Source organism: Molothrus ater, chromosome 2 (assembly GCF_012460135.2).
Source record: "Molothrus ater isolate BHLD 08-10-18 breed brown headed cowbird chromosome 2, BPBGC_Mater_1.1, whole genome shotgun sequence".
Taxonomy (NCBI): Eukaryota; Metazoa; Chordata; class Aves; order Passeriformes; family Icteridae; genus Molothrus; species Molothrus ater.
In genome coordinates, this window is record NC_050479.2 from 96,710,145 (window position 1) to 96,730,491 (window position 20,347).

Genomic DNA, 20,347 nt, shown 5'->3' on the forward strand with positions numbered 1-20,347 from the left:
ACCGAAATCACCTGCTAAGCCATCAGCTTCAGACAGACCCCCTGTACTGTCTCACAGCTTCTATCTGCTGTCTCACTCTCTTCTACCTGTGACAGACCACACCAAACCAAGGAACACATTTCTGGGCACAGAGAGTCCCTTGCAGTACCTTTTACAGCTGCTGAATTGGTCTCATCCTGATGGAATAGGATTTTCTTTGCTCAGTTCACTCTTGCATCCCAAGGTGCATTCATGCAAATGGGGAGAAGTGGCATTATCAACAAATATGTAAGTAAAGGGAGATCTATTCTTTGGCTACACTGTAACTTTCATTTACCAGAAAAAAACCAAGGAACATTTCAGAAAAAAATCCTTAATTATTAGGAAGCATTATAGCTGAATAAATTTCTGAGAGACAGCTATTAAGGGCAAAGACATGTGTGATGGAGGATACTGATGAAGAACACAAACTTGATACAGCACAGAAATAAACCTAAAACTTACTTGTGTTGCAGGACGTTTTTTTCCTTTTAATCTGATACACAGAATTTGCAGAAGACTGCAGAATACAACTAGGTTTCACTTCACAATAAAACCACATATCTTCAGGTTTCACAAAGGCTGAATGGAAGTGTAGGCTCTCTTGAAAAATTTCAGTATCAGCTCAAATTAGAACTTCACCTATGTTTTTTCCAAGGTTTGCAATTTGGGAAATAAAGAAGTGTTTCAGTTTCCACTAAGCAACATCACTGTACATACTGTGCTTTCTCAAATAGGAAAAAACAGGAAAAATCTATGTTTCAAAAGAGAAAATTCACTTGAAGGGGCACAGCAGCATTGTATCATGAGGGTCACACCATTTTATATTTCTCTGTATTTTCAGCTGATTGCACAAATGTTAAGCTGCAGAATAATTACACCAGGCAATCACAGACCTAATGAGGGCAGCAGCACTGACCACCTACCTGGCAGTAACCACCAGCTTTCTTTGGTAACCAACTGTACAGGCCTAAGGGGAAGCAAAATCACTTTGTCCTGACATTTATTGCTTTAATTGGAGATACATAAAACCTATTACAGGCAGTCCCATGTGTTCACTGAATATATTTTTTGAACAGCAAGCATTTCAATAACAGTGGAGCAATTCAGAGGGAAACATACCAAAAAGTACCTTTGATACTTTTTTATCTAAGAAAGGACTTCAGTTTGGGCACTTGCCTAAGCCAGGGGGAGATCCAAACAGCAGGACAAGCAGCTTACCAGTATTAATGTACCAATGGCTCAGGGTTAAATACATTTTACACCTAGGCTGAACTCCATCTTTATCCCTTCACCAGCTGACTTGAAATGGTGACTTTCTGAAATCTCAGCCTCATGGAAGAGCTGTCCCTGCTAGCTTGAGTCTGTGTAACTATCCAAAATGCTTTAGTCTTCTGTATTTACAAAACCAATGTATGCTTATCCTGGTATTAGAGCCAAACATGCATGAAAAAAAAATCAGTCACAACATTTTTCTTTTACTTTATTTATAGGAACATTCAGTTTTGAAAACAGTTATTTGACAGTTTTCGAAGTATTCAAGAACATTTCTAATGAAGAGAGCCTGATTATATTTTAATTATTTCCTTTGCTAATCAGGGTGAGATACAAGCTCTTAATATAACGGAAGCCATCTTGAGATAGGGTGAGTGCTATCCAGATGCACAGTAGTCCTCAACAATCACTATTCCCTTCAGCTTTATTTGTTTAGTTCTCCAGTAAACAAGTGGGACTTCAGTGGCAGCTCTTAAAATGGTCTTTTGGCACTTAGGTGGTAGAATATACCAGCAGCCAGTTCGGTAATTTTTTTATGTGGTTTTTTTTCCCCTTCTTTTCAGTTTCATCTTCAAAAATGTCAGGCATGTAAGTCTAAATTAACTGTAATTCAAAGCAAATACATGTGCTAAATGCACAGACTTACAGAAAATACAAAGCTCAGTAAAAAGATTTCAGATTCCAAGTCTCAAAGGGAAGGGGGCAGGTTAATCAAAAGCCCCACATACAGGGGTCTCTTTTAGAACTTGTTAGTTATGTCTGTCAAGCATGGGCAACAGTGACCTTATATTTCAAAATTAAATTTCTGCCTCCAAGTAAATAAAGCAATACTTAGTTAAATGCAGAGGAGCAGCAAACTATCTTTGTAAGAGAAAGTAGTAAATAGGCTTCAGAAGAAATATGAAAAATACTTAGATTTCCTAAAGAATTCCAAAATTCCATTTATAAAAGCCAGCAAACATTTGCTGTTGCAGTGTGCTATTATTGATACAATTAAACTTGTAAGAAATGGCAAGATGGAGTTTGTGACAGGGAACAGACAGTTTCCTGAACTGCATCAATCAACATGTATCTCATCATATACATATTGTGTGTAGGAACCCTACAAGAATTTTCTTCTGCTTATTTTCCTGAATCTTAAAAAAGAAAAAAAGTATTACTGTGTGACATCAATGAAATATTTTTATTTACAGAAGCAGCAACTTGGCCAGCTGGAGTTAGGGGAAATTCAATGTAATTTAAAAAACTTTCTTCCCATTTTTTTTGCAAGGTTTGGCTTCTCTAGGGCTTGGCATTTAATGGTAAGTGCCTAGCTTGTCTGACTTTTCTCTAAACTATCAGTGAGCTCCCATAGAAACTGCTTAAGCATAGCCCTTAACATGCTCATTTCAGATTAAAGTTTACTTGCATATCACCTCAGTGGGTTTTTTTCCCCTTTACCAAATGTCTACTCAGGACAGAAGACATGAATTGTATGTGATCAAATTAAATGCCATCTGTCTATGAACATTATGCTGTGAGCTGTAATCAAACAAGAAGAAAATTAACAGCAGAAAAAAAGCACTACCACCTCTATGACTCTGTGGGATTTCCTAAGGAAGCTCTTCCTTTTAACGCATGTTAGAACTGTTTCACAGTACTTGTCAAATGGTGCCGGAGTAGGTCCAAAGCAGCTCCAAACATCTTAGGGCATCGTTTAGCCTACTACTAGATAATCATATACCATGGTCTGCAATAGTTTGTCTAAGTCACCAGCTCAGAAGCTCACCAAGATCAGCTCCTTTAACTCTAGAACATTAGGAAATAAAAAAAAAAAAATCCCAAAATATTGCTAAAAGTGTCAGCAGAGGGGACAGGACAAGGCGAGGCAGAAAGCAGAAAGAGTTAAATCCAACTGCTGATGTCAAGAGAAGCTGAATTGCAGCAGAAGCCCTTCTGCCAAGGTTCCCAGCCACCCTCACAGACAGGGCAAGTGGAAGGGGAAGTCAAAGGTGCAGTGAGCACATGCAGCATCCAGGTGTATCCATCGTGCATCCCCAGCTTTGTCTTTAGACACCAAAGGCTGATGTCTTTTCCAAGCAAAGGCTTGCAAAGCTCTGATTCATCTTCTATTTTCCAAGAGGAACACTTACCTGAAAGCTGAAGCTTCCATTACAAGAGAAGCCAATGCCACTACTTGCTTGGCTATTCAGTTGCAGTTGAAGTTATTTTTGACTTTCAGCTGAGACTTTGTATTCTGGGGGGTTGACAGCAGCTTCTTCCACCCCCCTCCCTCAGCAGTCTTTAAAAGAATAGATTTTCTTAGTTAATTAGATTTTCTTCAGTTGAAAAGACTGAATTATTTCCCAATACAGTAACTCAAACTACTTACTGTATAATCAATGCTTTTAGATACAAGTATCCACTGGGCATTTTATTTCACATAGATACACATGGGGTCAATTACACTTGCTGTGCAAATCATGCACTTGAGTGTGATCAGTGACACTAGAAATCCAATTATCTTTGGCTTTCTAGATGAATCTTTGGACAGACTAGTACACAGCTATGTGGCTAATTAAGCTGTATACAAATCCCACATTAAGCAGATGGTGAAACTTGAATGTGATTTCATAGTAACACATTTGAAAGTGACAGTTCTAAATTTCTCACTTTGTCTACAAACTGGCTTTGGGATAACCTGCTATAACCTGCAACAATCAGCGAAGTAGCATCAACATCCAGAATAACCAGATTCTTCCTGCTATTAGGACACATCCGAAACTGAGGAGCTTTGTAGACAATGGTTACCTTTAGTTCATTTAAAATTGTTTCAGAAAACAGAGAGTCACTGCTTTGATAGAGAACAATATTTTTCTGTTTGCTGATTCCTAGCCATACTATTATGTTATCATTATACTACACTTTATTATGCTTTATTATCACCAGCTATTCTGTCTCAAGAAGGGAATAGGCAAGTAGCCTAAATGCCACCTTCCTGTATAAGCAGGAACTGTTTCCTCCAAGCTCCATTCCATGTTTGCCATTTTTCTTGCTTACTATTCATCACATATCACCTGAAAGACCCCATCTGGACAAAGGTCTGCTTCTCCGCTGACAAGCGAGGAGGCAACTGGCAGGGCTGAAGCATCTTCTGTGGGCACACTGCTGCACTGCACATCAGCAGGGAAAGAATAATTTTCTGGAATTTGTTATAAGCTGAACTGGGTAAACAATACTGGCCCAAAATACTTTGCTGTTCAAGCACAGAATATTAGAAGTCATACAAAGGACTGTAAAACTTCTTAATAGGACAGGCAAGATGAAGTGTCAGGGAAACTGAAGCTGCAGGCACACCTTCTTAAGGACAGGAACTAATGTGGCAACACTATTAGATATCTCACTATTCAGAGATCCAAAACAGTATTAAACAAATAAAGTCTAACATTGGGAAAAGGACAAAAAAACCCCCAAAAAACCAACAACAACCAGAAAAGTCAGTGGAATCTTTTATAGCGTATCTTAAACTTATTCCTCTGACAATCAGTATTAGAGAAATTATTTCCCATAAATCTCTGTTAGATAATAAGTCTAATTTAACCTAGTACACTTCAGATTGGAATATAATAAATCTGTGGCTAAACTCAGTCAAATTGCAATGATGTTTTAATATATTTAGCATACTCTATGAATTCTGTGTTTAGCCTTGCACAGATATGGAAATTTATCTCAGTTGATGAGGAAGCTCAAGTCTGCTTTATTTTGAGACCAAGTTGGAAATCAATTCTGATTTAAAGTCTTGAATACTAGTCCCACAAAGGGATAGAAGAGTCACAGTTTGACTTGTAGGCTTTTAAATACATTTATTTTCTAGTGACAATTGAAGGATCTAGATTTAGATATAGCATAAAATCAAGTAGAAACAAATATAGAAAAAAATTCACTGTGGGGTTGTCAGTGAAGATTAAAATATCTAACACATCCTATTTGGGTTTTTCACATTGTTTGAATAATTACTACTAAGATTCACAGTGTATTTTTTGTGCATTTGCAACATAATTCAGCTACAGGTATCAAGTTATTCACCAAGAACCATGTCATACCTTTTAATAAATGCAGAAATATCATATATTTACCTTCTGTCAGAAAGTCAAACCCAGTCTCCCAATACTCTGGACATGTACTACAGGTGGACAAAAAACCTCAGGCCACCTCCCACAGGGCAGTCAAGCAGGAAACTACACAGACATTTCTTTTTTCACCTGGAGCTTTACCTGTCCTCATCAGCAACCTCTGAAGTGGCCCAAGTTGTCAAAGCAATTTCATCTGCTCTGCAACTACTTGTTGGTAGAGCACTCACTCAGCCTTCACACAAAACAATGTTTCAGATAGAATGCTTTCAGGTTTGTGGCATTAAAAAGTTACTATAATAAATTTTAATCACCTATGTAACAACACAGCACCTGAACTTGCATCCCTCAGAGGACAAAAGAGCAGTAACGTTGCCAGAAAGAAGGCAAAGTAAACAAGTCAGAAGGTGAAAAGTCTCCCTTCACTCTTCATGAATTATCACACATCTTTATTGTGCTTTACTTGAGCTCAACACAAAATACATTAGATCATTTGTGACTGAACAGTGGGAGTCCTTAAATAATATTTTGTTAAGTATTTCCTTACTTTTAGTAGTACAATTTCTTAGACTGTGGATACAATACAATGAAAATTTGTATTGTATCCACAGTCATTCTGGACATACTCCAAACATTAAATCTTAGATTTTTTTATAATTAGACTACCTTGTAGAATTTAGAGATACTTGGGCAGAGGACAATTTACATTTACCAATGCTAGAGATGCAAATTACTAATCTTCCCCTCCTTCCCTACCTCCCTCACCAGAGATTCTGGGTGCTCAGTTCACCTCAGTACAGCATTTTCACACAGTACTATATGCTTCCAGTTATGTAAGATGAAAGTTAGAAGGATTTCAGCATGCAACACCACAATATCCCAAAGTGGTAGAGTTAGTAAAAAGAACATGTTCTGCATATACAACCACAGAAGAAACATAACACCAAAAAAGTGGATGCATTTTACCAGACTTTGCATTTTAAGTAATCTTAAATCTAAACAACAGAAGAAAATGTTATATTTTGAATGTTTTTATTCCAGTCAAATTACAAATACAAGCATTTTAAAATGTACAAAAATATAAAAGGACATTTCCTACATCTTACAAAAGCAGATCAAACTTACTTCTATATGTACAATCCTTTTAGTGAGAAAGCCTAATTAGCAGACATTTTTTCTGTTCTCTTCTGAGCATTCTTTGCCAAATCTCTCCCCCCAAATTCAGCCACACTTAAAACTAAAAGTAACATTTCAAAAACTTAATATACTAAATGTCCCTGAATAGATTACAAAGAAACCATTTCTCACAGATAACAAACCTGTCGGTGGTAATGTATTTCCTTAATAACTTTAGGGCAAACTACATCCTGATGGGTAGTTTGCAAATCAAGCTTTCTGTAGTTTGTTGATATGTAACTTGGAAAACACAGTTGGATTACAGTTTTATTTTTAAGCTATTTTTACACATTAAAAGAAACAATGATAGCTTTGTTGATAGCATTCTTCCTTCCCCTAAAGTTTTATCTCTTTCAAAAAAACCAAAACAACAAAAACAAACAAACAAACAAAAAAAAAAGGGAAGTATCTGCAAATAATTATAAAAAGCAGTAGAAGAATTTTTCCTGAATCCAAAATAATTGTTTTTTTGCAAAAGGGATTGAAGTGATCACCTGCTCAATACCACATTGTACTAATGAATGCAGAGGAAGCACTGCCACAGCAACAGTTTTGAGCCATTCTATAATGTCTATTCAAATATTTTTGGTATCAAGTTTTGCTCAGTAATATTGATCAAATTATCTTAAGCAGTATAGTTCCTCTCCATGTTCTGTCATTCATTTGGCCACAACACTGTTTTCTTTCAATGTTTTGACAGCTGATGCTTTTTGGAGCTGCAGTAATGTAAGGATAGGTGAGTCAATGCTCATGTAAAGAGGTAGCTACATAAACTAACATTATGGAAAAACAGTTTTGAGGGACATAAGCCCTTTTTAGGTCTCAAATACAGCAGGAAACTTTAAAATTGAAAACAGTTGCTCAATTTACATGAATGTGCCCAGTTCCTAAGTGAAAAGCAAGGTGCCAATGCTTTAAAGATAGCTCCCAAAAAGCAGGTTCTGTCCAACCTTTTTTTTTGCCATTCCTTCAGCTGTCAACTTGAACCACATCATTACATCATTTAACAGAAAGCTGCTTAGCAAGAGAACAGGTAATACCTACTTCTACAGGGTCCAGAATACAGGCACCCATGCCATAATCTTCTAGCTGCTACCTGTAACAAACTAGAAGAATTTAATTTACCTGGCCCAATTGTGGACAGAGATCTCATTAACTTGTGCTGTGATGGAGATGAATGCAGGTTGAATACAGGTTTAACAACAGCCCCCTGCCTGCAGCACACTCACCTATGCTAGCTTTCAATTCTGCTGCTTCTACAGCTTGACTCTGGCCTCTAAAAAAATTCAAACACCTGCAGAAAAACACACTAATATCCCAGAAGTAATGTTCAGTTCTGTACAACAGGTAGTTCAGCATGACACCAAGCCTTCTTAACATCTTGTCCTTCATGTCATCTGACCAAAAATCATCATTCTGTACTTATGTCCATAATGTACTTAAAGAATACTCAAGTCTCTTAAGTTTCTCTGGCAAATTTTAGACACAACCCATTTTTCTACTGTCTTAAAATATTTTAAGATTGTCCTATGAGCTCATTTCAGCACTAACACATTATATACATATTTTTACTTGCTAAATATTTACTTTTTAGTTCACAGGAAAACTTATTTTTCTAGAAAGATCATGAGCACATTTTTTAAGCATTACCACAGACACAAAAGATTTATGTGGGATACTTTTAGCACTGGTAATGTCAGGACATTCTCCAGTTACTTCACACTACTGGTTAAGATTAAAGGACAGTGCTAACAAGCATTTGAAGTTGACTGAAGCTTTTCTTTTCTTGCTAAGACATAAGAACACATCATAGGCAGTTTTGTTGTAAACTAAGAAAAAACAAGGAATGTATCTATTACCAAGGAAAATAAACTGCAGCATCTAAAATAGGAGTCATATTTGGGAGAACAGATGAAGCTTCACAAAAGACACTTAGAGAAAGTTCTGTCTGCCTAGTCATCTACCTCCTTCAACTAAGTTTCATGTAGACCTAACTGTAAAACCAAAGCCAGCAACAAGCAGAATCAATAGACAACAAAAAGCTTTTGATGTAAAGCAATTGCTTCACTTTTAACAAGGTGGGAAGACGAACAGTGTAGTTTATGGACCAGCCAGTCAGTATTTGAGAGGTAGTTCATTTGACTGAGAGAGGTAGAGCTGGTTGAGAAATCAATAGCTAAGGCCAGTCAAATTCATATCTCAAGCTAAGATGGCTCAGCCTGAGATTGCTAATGTCACAAGGGATTCAGCTGTCTTGCTCATATTTATTCACTTTTATATGGGTAAGGTTCTTGTAAAATATCCAGAGAGAATGCTCCCAGAGATAGCCAGCAAAAAAAGCTTAACTACATTTTGGCATGTGCCAACCAATTAATACAGGTTATACAGATTATGACTGTGAAGGTTAAAAAAGCTAAGTGGCTCTCCTCATTTGCCAGATTGATACTACTACAAAAACACAGACATACCAGGTACTAGAGGCAAGTTTTAAATTCCATATGGTTTACCTGTATAAAATTCTCCATCCATTTTTTTCACACATTAAAAAACCCCCAATTATTTTAGAGATGAAAGCCAAAAAGACATGAGGGTCATAGAGCCAACAGGTAATAAACCCCTTGTTAAAGACATCTAGGTACAGAATCATACATAATGTTCCCTTGTATTGATGTAGGCTCTTCCAGGTCCTGAGCTTTGTGGGTATCTGTTGCTCCAATTTTTGTACTGAGTTTGCTGATACACAGGATACATAGGCTGAAGACCCTCTTGCTCCTGTAGCTCTTCAGCCCCACAAGTAAGTTGCCTTCCATTCACAGCTTTCTAAACACACATAAGAAGTAATAAGTTTCATAGTTCATGTATAGAACCTGCAATTCCTGTTCTTGGTAAAGCTTTAAGCAAAATCAAAGATACATTATCTCCAAGACAGCCCTATGAACAAAGAAACAGGAACTTAAAAATTTCCCTAACAGACAGATTTAACTTCAAATGCTTGTTTCAAATGAAGTTGGACTCTAAAGATCAATAAATCTAAAGAGCAAACCAGCAACAACAAAAATGTCTGTCAACACTCCTCTGCTTTATGTTACTCACCAAGAAATGAAAGCTGGAGTGTTTAAGTATTTAAATTAGTCATCAAACTACTATAGGATATTAAAATGGTACTGCTACTTTTCACTTAACTCACACAATCCAACAGTTATTGACCAGGATGGACAAATATTTTTTTGTTCATGAAAACCAACATTATAAGTTTATTTTATGGAATAAGATGAAATCAAAGCTTCAATCAGGAATTCAAGCCATCTTATTATTTACCATGTGCTGCAAGTTTCCAGCATCTCTCTCTCTGTACTGGCTCTGCAAAGTAAAATGTTCTTTCTGAAAGAAGAGAAGTTACAGGGGAAACAAGTCAAGATTCAAAACTGCAGAACAGCTTTGGTTAATAAAAAAACCACCAGTCATCCCAAAATACACTCTGCCTTAGTCTTAACTGGTTGTCATTTAGAATCCTTCTTACAATCCAATGGCTGGCGGAAAAAAGATGAGGATCAGTCAGGGTCACCTGTCCCAGCTGTGTTCCCTCTCCCAATATCTTGTCTCCCTCCCAATCTTCTGTGTACACCTCAAGTCCATCTGCTGGCAGGGCAGTACAAGAAGCTGAATAGGTCCCAATATGCTGTCCAGCAATAAAAAACTTTCCTGAGTTATCAACAGTATTTTCAGCACAAATCCCAAACACAGCCCCCTACCAGCTACTCAGCTACTGCAAAGAAAATTAGTTCCATCCCAGCCAAACTGCCAACCACAAGAGATGAGCTTCAAGATCATCTAAGGAATCTGGAGGTGAACAAGTTCAGGGGACAGATACATTTGCAAGTTCTGAAGACACTTTCACAGGAAGTGACTAACCCACTATCCATCTTGTATTTGAAGTAGTGGCAGGACTGTGGTTCCCACTGTCTGAGAAAGGGGAAATAAGACCCCCATGTCTAAAAACAGATGACCTGAGAAAATACAGGTCAGCCACACTTTAGTGCCCAGCAAGATGAAGGAGCAGAAACTATGCTAAGGCATATAGAAAATAAGGAGATAGTTGGTAACCATCATCATGGTTTCACTAAGGGCAAATTGAGCCTGACAAATTTAGTGGCTGTCTATGACAGGATCATAGTGTTGGTGGAAAAAGGAAGAGCAACTGATGTCACCTACCTGGACTTATACAAAGCATTTGATGCTGTCTCACATGACATCTCTAAACTGAGGAGACATGGATTTGATGGATGGACCACTCAGTGGATAAAAAACTGACTGGATGGTCACACTCAAAGAGATGGCTCATCGCTGGCTCAAAATCCAAGCAAGGACCAGTGACAAGTGACATTCCTCAGGGGTCCGTATCAGGACCAGCACTGTTTAACATCTCTTTGGCAATGTGACAGTGGGATCAAGGTACCCTCAGCAAGTTTGCCAATAAAACCAAGTTGTGTGGTGTGGTGACATGCTGGAGGCAAAGGGATGCCCTTCAGAGGGACCTTGGCAGGCTTGAGAGGTGGCTCTGTGTGAACCTTGTGAAGTTCAACAAGGCCAAGAGAAAAGTCCTGCACCTTTCAGTTGCAATCATAAACACAGGTAAGAGCAATTATAACCATAAACACAAACACAAGCTGGGCAGAGAAGTGATTGAGAGCAGTCCTGAGGAGCAGGACTTGGGAATTTTGGTGGATGAGAAATTCCTTCATGCAGAAGCATTGAAATCTCCCTTCTTTCACGTTTATTTTTTTCTTCACCATTATGATAGAAAAACTTCATTTGTGAAATGGGCTGTTTTCAAACATCCAGTTAATCACCAACTGCCTGAGTTAATGGCTGATTAAATCACACTGAGTAGTGCCATTTAGGAATTATGATTTAGGGTACAGTTTGTACTCTAGTATCATCACTCCTAGTAAAGTTCTTCCTTTATGCCACACTTAGTACAGGATCACAATAGGCTAAAGCAACACCTTCGCACAATTGTATTTAATTTTTGTTTTGCAATTCCATCTTTTCCTAACAGTATCACAGTGGCAGCAACAACACAAAGTAGGCTAGGTTGCTGATCTTTGTGCAGAAGTCCCTCCACAAGTATTCATACAGGTAGGTAACATTTCCAGTGGTCATACATCCGTATTCTTACTTTCAAGAATTATTTTGAAGAGAACCCAATCTCAGTGATATTTTGTTCTTACTTTCTCCTCCTTCCCCTTAACTTTTTACCTTTCTACATTTGTTTAGTAAAGTTTTGAAGCAATTTTGAGTTAAGTTTTAATATGCAAAATTTCTTCAAAAATCATCTAATATTTCCTAACCTTTTACACTCCTCCAACAGTTATTTTTCACCGGTCTATTTTTCAACTTTAGTTTGTCAAGCTTTTTGTCTTGTAATTCTATTTCAAAGTGTCCCCTCCTGTCCTTAAAGTCACCGTGCTTTTGCTTCTCAAGTCCTAAAATGCAGTCTGCATTTCTGAGAATATGTGATTTACTACTTAGCAGGCAGCGTTGCTCCTTCAAACCTGAGCTGAGAGCATGAGTTCACCACACAAGGAGACAAAACACACATGGGGAACAAAAAAAATCCCATCTCCACCAAAAGCTAATGTTCTTTAAACAAAAAACAAAACAAAACAACAACAAAAAATCTGCTTGCTTGAGGAATTCTACCAACAGTGGATGTGGACGTGAGTTAGAGACTCACGGAAACCAGAATAGCAAATTCCAGTTGGTTACTCAATTAAAACTGTAAGTCAAAGAAAATAATTTCACATGGCACGAAAAGACAACACCTTTGCAAGATAATGCAATTATACATTTTACAGGCATGGACCAAGTGACAACCAAAATTACAGGATTCTGTCAAACAAAACTGGTGCAGAGAAACATAGTCTGTGTCTTCTTGAATAGAAACAATCTGGGATTCTGTGCTTGGATGCCTAACAGAAGTTTGCATTGTCTTACCATTACATTTTGCAGAGTTTCATAAAACCTCTTTTAGTGGTTTTACTCTAAGAATTTCTTGAACAGTTCTTCAAAAGCCTAAAACCAATTATCTCGCTAAAAACTTCATCTTCCCTTTTCTGATCCTTTCCAATTTAGAAATTCCATTACAAAGGCATCCACTAACAAAAAAAAGCTTGTGCCTCATTCTAACCCCAATCTGGTAATTTTTTTTTTCCTATTGCAAGATCCTTTATCAATGCAGATTATTTTATTGATGCACATTTTGTGCTCCCTTCCATTCAATCTTGTTTGTCTAAACAGTTCTTTGGTTTAAGGCAAATAATAACAATACTGCTTCCTTTTTCATCAAGGAAGAGATATTCCCACCTGTATAAAAAGCATTACGAAAAGAAATAGAAGAGTGCAAGAGAGCCATAATCTATAAATGAATGAGCATTATACTAGGTTTAAGGGTTCAGTGGCTGATGTCTTCAAATTTGATTCAGAAACATCATCATTTGATAAATGGTATTTGATACTTTTAATGGTGCTAAGACAACTTCATCTTTTTCTTTCCTGTTTTGATCAGTAATACAAATATTACAGTTAAAGAACTTTGCTTGGCAAAATAGTGAGGCATTCTTCCAATGCCTCTTCTCATTCCCTTATCCACTCTTATTTCTGTTGTTACAGAAGAGCCTTGTTAAATTCTGAATCCTTCAACAACTCTGAATGCTGCACTGCATTGTGCAAATCATGTTTTTGCCTTCCTTCAGAAGTACCTGTCAAATTAATAACTTCAGTTCTTTAACATTGTCAAAGACTGCCCATCTCAAGCATGTTTAGAGGAAAGTAAATAAGTTTTTGCTTCTTAGTAATATATTGTTTGAAACAACGAAGCTTACTCTAATGATGCCAAGGACTGCCAGAATTAGTGCACCCTCTTACACTCCTTTTTAAAATATTATGCAATAGAAAAACTCCTCTTTAAGCCACTGGAATTCTTCCATTGCTCAACTTCTTCCTTATTCACCTCAAAAACCACATTGTTAAGCAGAGATTCCTCTCTCAACAAGGACATAACCTTCAGGCTGCTCACCACTCTTTCACATTACAAGTAATAGATAGTTCTGAGCAACAGAATAGCATTTCCATGGCAATGATTATTAAAAGAATACCTGGCCAAAAGTAACAGTGATGTTGACAAAAGAGTTGACAAGTCTTCATAGTAAATAAAGCTATAATATCATTTTTCCATTGTATTTTTATGCTTTGGACTTTTGCCTTCCTCTTTTAGGGCCATAAGTGAACCAGTTTTTCTCAGTTCTGAAGTGACTCACAAGAACACATGAATTGGTACCTTCAAGTACCAGTACAGAGAAATTATGAGTACTCAGTTACATAGTACTTGTACATACTGGTAGCTCATTATTAACACTAGGAGGTAAATGAGAATGTATTTTTAAAGTAAACTACAAGTTTCCAAGTCTCAAGAAGTATCCATGAAAGATACTGGCTGTCCAGTACTATTCACAGGTCCAGTTAATTTATCTTCATTTTAATGCCATCACCTGCTAACTCAGATATGCATAAAATCAGTTAAATACTGATTGCTGGGATACAAAAAGGAGAATTTCAGCATCATGTACTGAATCTTAAATACTTTACAAGATAAAAAAAAGCTACTGTCCATGATTTGAACAATAACAGCAGAGAGGATTGAAAAACTAGCACATTATTTATAACAACTTACCAGAATCAGCCTAAATTGAATAAATCCACTTTCAATTCTAAGTTATTGTGAGTATGCAGAAGGCACCATTTAAATTCACTCCTTTACTTTGCACCTTTGTGCAGCCTATCATTTCTACTCAGGCTGAACTGATCATCTGTTGTGGTTGACAAAGCAGTGACACTTCCCCTACAGTTCTTTTTAGCAGATCCAGAAGTTTACATCTTAACTACCCAGTGAGAGGCTCACCTGGCATCTCATTCTGGGTAGGCACGACAGCAATTGGAACACCAGGTAGTACAGCGGTGAGTACAGACATTTAGTCACACAGGATGAGACATCCTGACAGGCTGCTAACTTTTTTCTCTTGCCTCTTTACAGCTATCCAAATGTTGGCTTGGTACACCAAAACAATACAACCAATCACTTCTTGGCTAAAGCTAGTATTTTGACATTTATTTCTGTTAGATAAAATGAAGCTCTTGCCTCAAGCATAACAGAGTACATACTGATTAGAGGCAGTATCAGCTAAGAAGACAGCCTCCAGCTCCAGGTCTTTTCAGTTCTGGAGTTCCACAGACAGAAAAAGACAGGTACACTAACAGTGTTGTGGCAACATCCATTTCTTAAATAAAGTCAGGTTAACACCTAACCTGAAGGGGAATCTTTCTTCTCCCAAAACAACTTAAAACTCTGTTTATCTAATTTGTGGAAAACAAATATTCAATTCAGTCTCTTTACAATTTTTTCTCTATTTAAAAAATACATTTTCATAAAACATTTAATTGAACATTCCAAGACTACAGCCAGGTTCAGCATAAATTCTTTAGTACCCATTAACAGAAATCACAGTAAGCACAATGAGAAAAAATTCAAAGACAGCAAAGTTCTGAAGAGGAAAGCAATAAGGTACACATTCTCTTATGTCTACTTCAAGTTGCTCTGTAAAGGACAAATAATTGCATTTCCTAGTGTTGTAATTTTGCCATCTAGCAGCACTAAAGATGCACAAATACCACAATAGACCATACATTTTGATTCTATAAGCAAGAGAATATTTTTCAAATACTTTAAGCATAAATATTAGCAGAAGAGTGATTAATCAAAAATTGCAATTGTAAGTACTATAGTAATAGAAGAAATAGCTTTGATGCCCATCCTGAGCACAGAAAAGCACTGGTTCTTTTGTATCATCTTTGGTACTTTGGTACCACCTTTAAGGTAAGAAGATGAAGACCTATTATTCTTTATGCCAACAAAATGTTTTCTACCTTCACAATGTTGTAATCATCAGGCTGCTACTACTAGATCCACTACTACTGCAGCAGTGGATCTCAGAATATTTTCCTGCTTCACTCAGCAACAATATACACAAGTATTACCCATTGTAATGCTTATGAAATAAGGAAAGCTTTTATCAGCAACTGCTATTTGGTGAGCTTTAGTAACCATCAATCACAAAGAAAATCTACAAGAATATTTTCAATGTTATTAAGAATTCCATGAAAATCCTTCTTAAAGGTAGGTGAAGATTTTTTTCCCCCTCTATGAGAAAGGACTTTTATAGGTCCTTAAAATTGCAAAGATACACCATAGTATTGGAAAAATGATATTTCTTAAAAACAAATTATTATTTTAATTAGCTCAGTGTTATGATTCAGCACATCAGTGGTTAGAATCATTATTTATGGTATGTACTGAGGATGGAACAAAAATTTTATTAAAAACAATTACAATCTAATTCTTACAAATACTGATAGATGACAGAAATTTTCTTCAATGTAAGCAGAAATCTAAAAAAATCTGACTGATTAATGTAATATAAACACACATACAGAAGAGACTTTAAGGGCCATGGCCAGGACCTATAACTGACATTAGCTTAAGTGACCTCTCAAGAACAGGTCTCCTCTATAATGCCTAGTGCAAGAGAACCCTGAATTCACCTGGGGTTTCCCAAGCACTCCAAGTCAACCTCAAAACCGTGCTGTAAGGAAGAACCTACCCTTCCTTGCTCCCCACTTACTCAAAGTGTTTCATTTGCTAGAATCAGCTTTCCAGTGTGACCCCTACAAATTGGTTTGATCAGACTACACCCACACAAACATTAAATGCTGGTAAAGAAGTTTCTTGCCTATTGTTGTCTTGCTTGGACAGCATTACTTTAGATGACAAGAAGCTACCCCTGAAAGCACACGAAAAATTCAACTGTTTGTCATGAAATTGGTATGGGGTCATTTGCTGCTGGTAAATGCAAGCAGAAAAGATAAAATTAGAAGTTACATAATTGCAAGTATTTAAAAGTGATTTAGTAATCTTCAACGAGACTCAAACTCATACTTTGGTAGATTAGCCATGTCAAAGCCCAAATTCCAATCTATCCCCACCCATCAACCGTTAATAACTCAAAAGATTGGCAGTTGTTACCAGCAAGGGAGCTTTTGATCAGGTCAGTTTTTAAGTTTACAAGCATAATTTTTCTCTCTTATGAAGACTGCTTGTATATGCTTGAGAATATATGTATATTCTCTTACCACAGAATTTCAACTTTAGATTTTTCTAATTCAAAAGGAGCTGTGTCTGTCAAAGGCTGTTACAAGTTTCCACCTCTAAGGATGACTTTAACATTATAGATAACAGATCTGGATATCACATACGTAGAGAAACAGCTTGGTTGTGAAACCATTGAAAGGTTTCCATATATTACTGGGAAGGCAAAATCAGAACCAAGTTAACATAATAAAGCAAAGTTAACACTTTCCTGAAGTCAATTTAAGATACATATTAACACTTACTCACCTGAAGCATAGCTTCTTTCTGTGGCACTGACAACGTTCTCTCCTCAGATGAGGCTGGTTTATGAGTGGGCGGAAGATCAATCCTGTAGTAAAAGGGGGAATGAACTATAACACATCATGTTTGTCAAGTCCAATTGAATGGTCAGATAATAACTGCCAAATCACCCAGCATTTCAGTACTCAGGGACAAACACCTTTCAGTCAGCAATGACTCAGATGTGATATATTGTAATGGAATATGTCTACCACTGGCTATTATTCAGGCAGACACTTTTTGTAGAAAAGCACTACCCAGAATTTGTTATTTATTGCATCCTGTGTTAAGCAGACTGAACTTCCCCCCAAACACTCCAACTAAGGAGGATTAGAAACTACTGGTATCTAACATAATTTTTAAGTTACGAGATACAGCTTGAACAACTTTTTAAATTATAGACTTCCCTTAGAAAGCCTTTGAGAAAGCCTTACTAGCAATTCTTACATGCAAGACTTTTTCAATTTTAACTTTCTCAGTGAAAGCAAGTGGTTATAAAATAATTTAAATATTTAAGATCATTCATAGAAATAAGCTTCAGATACAGAATTTAAGAGAAACCATGTTAAAAGTTGCTCAAAAGAAGACTCTTGATTCATCTTGCTAGCTCAATTCAAATGAGGAAACTTATTTTATGCTAAAGGCTCTTAGTTATTTTTCTTTAGTTCTCTTTAACTATATGAGCAACATTTCGAATTCAGTTTTAGTGTTAACTGTATATGGGATGTAAGAAACTGTATATGGGATGTAAAAAGACACATATTTACAAATATTCTAAGCCCCTGTCACTTTTTTATGCATGTTCCAAACAGAATCTAGACATCATCCCCTTCAACTGACAACGTCTTTTCAGATGTTTTTGTTTCCTTCTTTTTTGTTTGATCATATTGAACAAAGTAAACTGCAAGTCTGTGCCAGAGGCTTAAAGAAACAACCAACATTCCAGAAAGCACAAGAAATCAGTAAACATGTATCAGTGGAAGCTTGCTTAATTTTACAAACATTTCAGGATTAATTTTAGGGGGCCTTCACATTTGCAAAGCATGGCAAATTTACCTTGCAAGTTAGATCTGCAGTTACAACAAACTAGCAGTCACTGGCACCAGTCAAGAGGGAACCCTTTTTTGCCCTCCAGTTAAATCCATTAATAGTTTTCTTTCAAAAAACCCCAAACTTCTCATGAGATAAAGCTCTTTATTACTTCCAAAGTAATTCTTACCTTCCTTATTTCTTTTTCGGAAATGTGTGATTTCACATTTGTGTACTCTGAAAATAGAGCCCTGAAATTAAAAAAGCTGAATAGCTGCTAAATTAAGTCAGACACTTAAATTACTGTACAGAACAAACTCTTTCTGCATATTGCTTTCAACTGAATAAGAAAAAAAGTCCAACACATACTCACACTTTGTCAAGATAGGCTGGCCTTTTTTTCCTTGGGGTCAGCAGCACTGTCACAAAGATGGTAATGATAAAAAGAGCAAGGACTGCTCCAATCACAGCCCCTGCTACAGCAACAGAAGATGTCTGCTTAAAGGGCACATCTGCAATGTGATAGCATAGGTTACAACTTTAAGAAGTTCATATACTTTTAATACTCAGATAAGCTACTTCAGCGTTGTTGTGAGAAATGCTTCTTCCTTCCACTGCCAAACAGAAAGCCTTGCCCTGCACTAGCACTTTTGTAGTATTGCTTCAACTTACCCAACTAAACAACTGGAGAAATTAAGAGAGTTCGTGAAATCAAAATTTTTGATTTAAAAAATTTTATGGACTACTTTAATTAAATATGAGCAGCATGCTTTCATTCTCAATTTCAAGGTAAGATGATATTACAAAACATATGATTTGCACTTAAATAAGCTAACAAGGTGTTAATTCAAAAACCTAGGCAACTATAGTTTATTGACAATCTTTCTTTAAAGGCACTTAAGTTTGCAGAAAGCAAAAAAGAAAAACTTAAAATCAGGGTAAAAACCCCCATATACTAACTACTAGGAGCAATGAATATGCAAACAAACGCTAAATACTTGGCTTACACTTATTAAAGCAAACCCTAAGACCACCTATCATCTTTAGGACTTCACACTTCAAGCTACAAGAAAGTAATATTTATAAATAAATTTTAATAAAGGGAGAGAAAAAGCTGTGGGTTTTTTTTTTTCCTTTTACAGCATTTTTCTTTAGACCTTAGCATTGTGAAATCCAATGCTGAACAACTTCCATAATGAATTAGCATACTTGTCAGTCTTTAAAGACGACTCCTTTCACTATGCTTAGAAATCAAATTTTAAGTCTCAAAACTGAAAAAGCTGCTAACATACTTTAACTTAAAATCATCAGTGCTTTAAACTAGTGCCAACAGGCTCAACAAAAAGTTTCACAATTGGAATAATTCATGTCAGCTGCACTAAACACTTACCTATAAAATTTAGGCAGCATACATTAAATAATGCTCTCATTTACATTGAGTACTGAATCACAAAATTCAACAGTGAAGAAATTTAAAATTAACACAGTTACCTTCAATGTATTTCTAAAGCAGTCTATTATTATTCAAATGCAACACAACCATTCTCTATTTAATCTCTTACTGAAGGAAATTTTGAGAACCTCTTCAGCTGTATGTTCTATTCACAGATAAAAACCCTGAGACTATACAATATGATTTATCAATTACTCAGATTTCTTATGTTGTTCTGCCTGTATGCTGGAAAGCTGAGCAAAACCCCTCAATTAAAAAAAAAAAGCAACCTAAAATACAACACTTGATTTGCACTCTAATAAACAATTCCTGTCCCCTCACTGCTTATCAAAGATCTGACATGAACATTCCCCTGGGATTGCACTCACAAAGTATATTTAAGTAACTTGAAAAAAACTGAAATAAGCTTTTTTTTGACTTCCTTAATGTTAAAGAATAAAGTCCTAGAGTAAAAACTTGCAGAAGTTACTTTGCTCCTCAAAGATGAATGCAACATACCACCCTTGGTTTATATATCGGTTTTCCTGGAATAAGCTCCATGTGTCCATCAGATACCAGCCTGGACACTATAAACTGTCCTGGCTTTGGCTGGGATAGAGTTAACTTCTTCTCAGGAGCTTGTACAGTGGTTTGGATTCAGCATGAGAATAGTGCTGATAACTCACCCATGTTTTGATTTTTGCTAAGTCGTGTTTATCCTAAGTCAAGGACTTTTATTTTGTGTGTGTGTCTCTCTCTCATGCT

The 20,347-nt window shown here is 36.5% G+C and overlaps 1 long non-coding RNA gene across 1 annotated transcript; it reads right to left on the bottom strand.

Annotated features, from left to right (window-relative positions):
- Positions 1 to 5,115: 5,115 nt before the first annotated feature.
- On the bottom strand, positions 5,116 to 19,580 carry LOC118700658 (uncharacterized). Its single transcript, XR_004982331.1, has 4 exons — positions 18,524 to 19,580; positions 17,089 to 17,170; positions 9,897 to 9,959; positions 5,116 to 9,398 (listed from the first exon to the last, which is right to left on the bottom strand). It is a non-coding gene; the product is annotated as an uncharacterized LOC118700658 (long non-coding RNA).
- Positions 19,581 to 20,347: the final 767 nt, after the last annotated feature.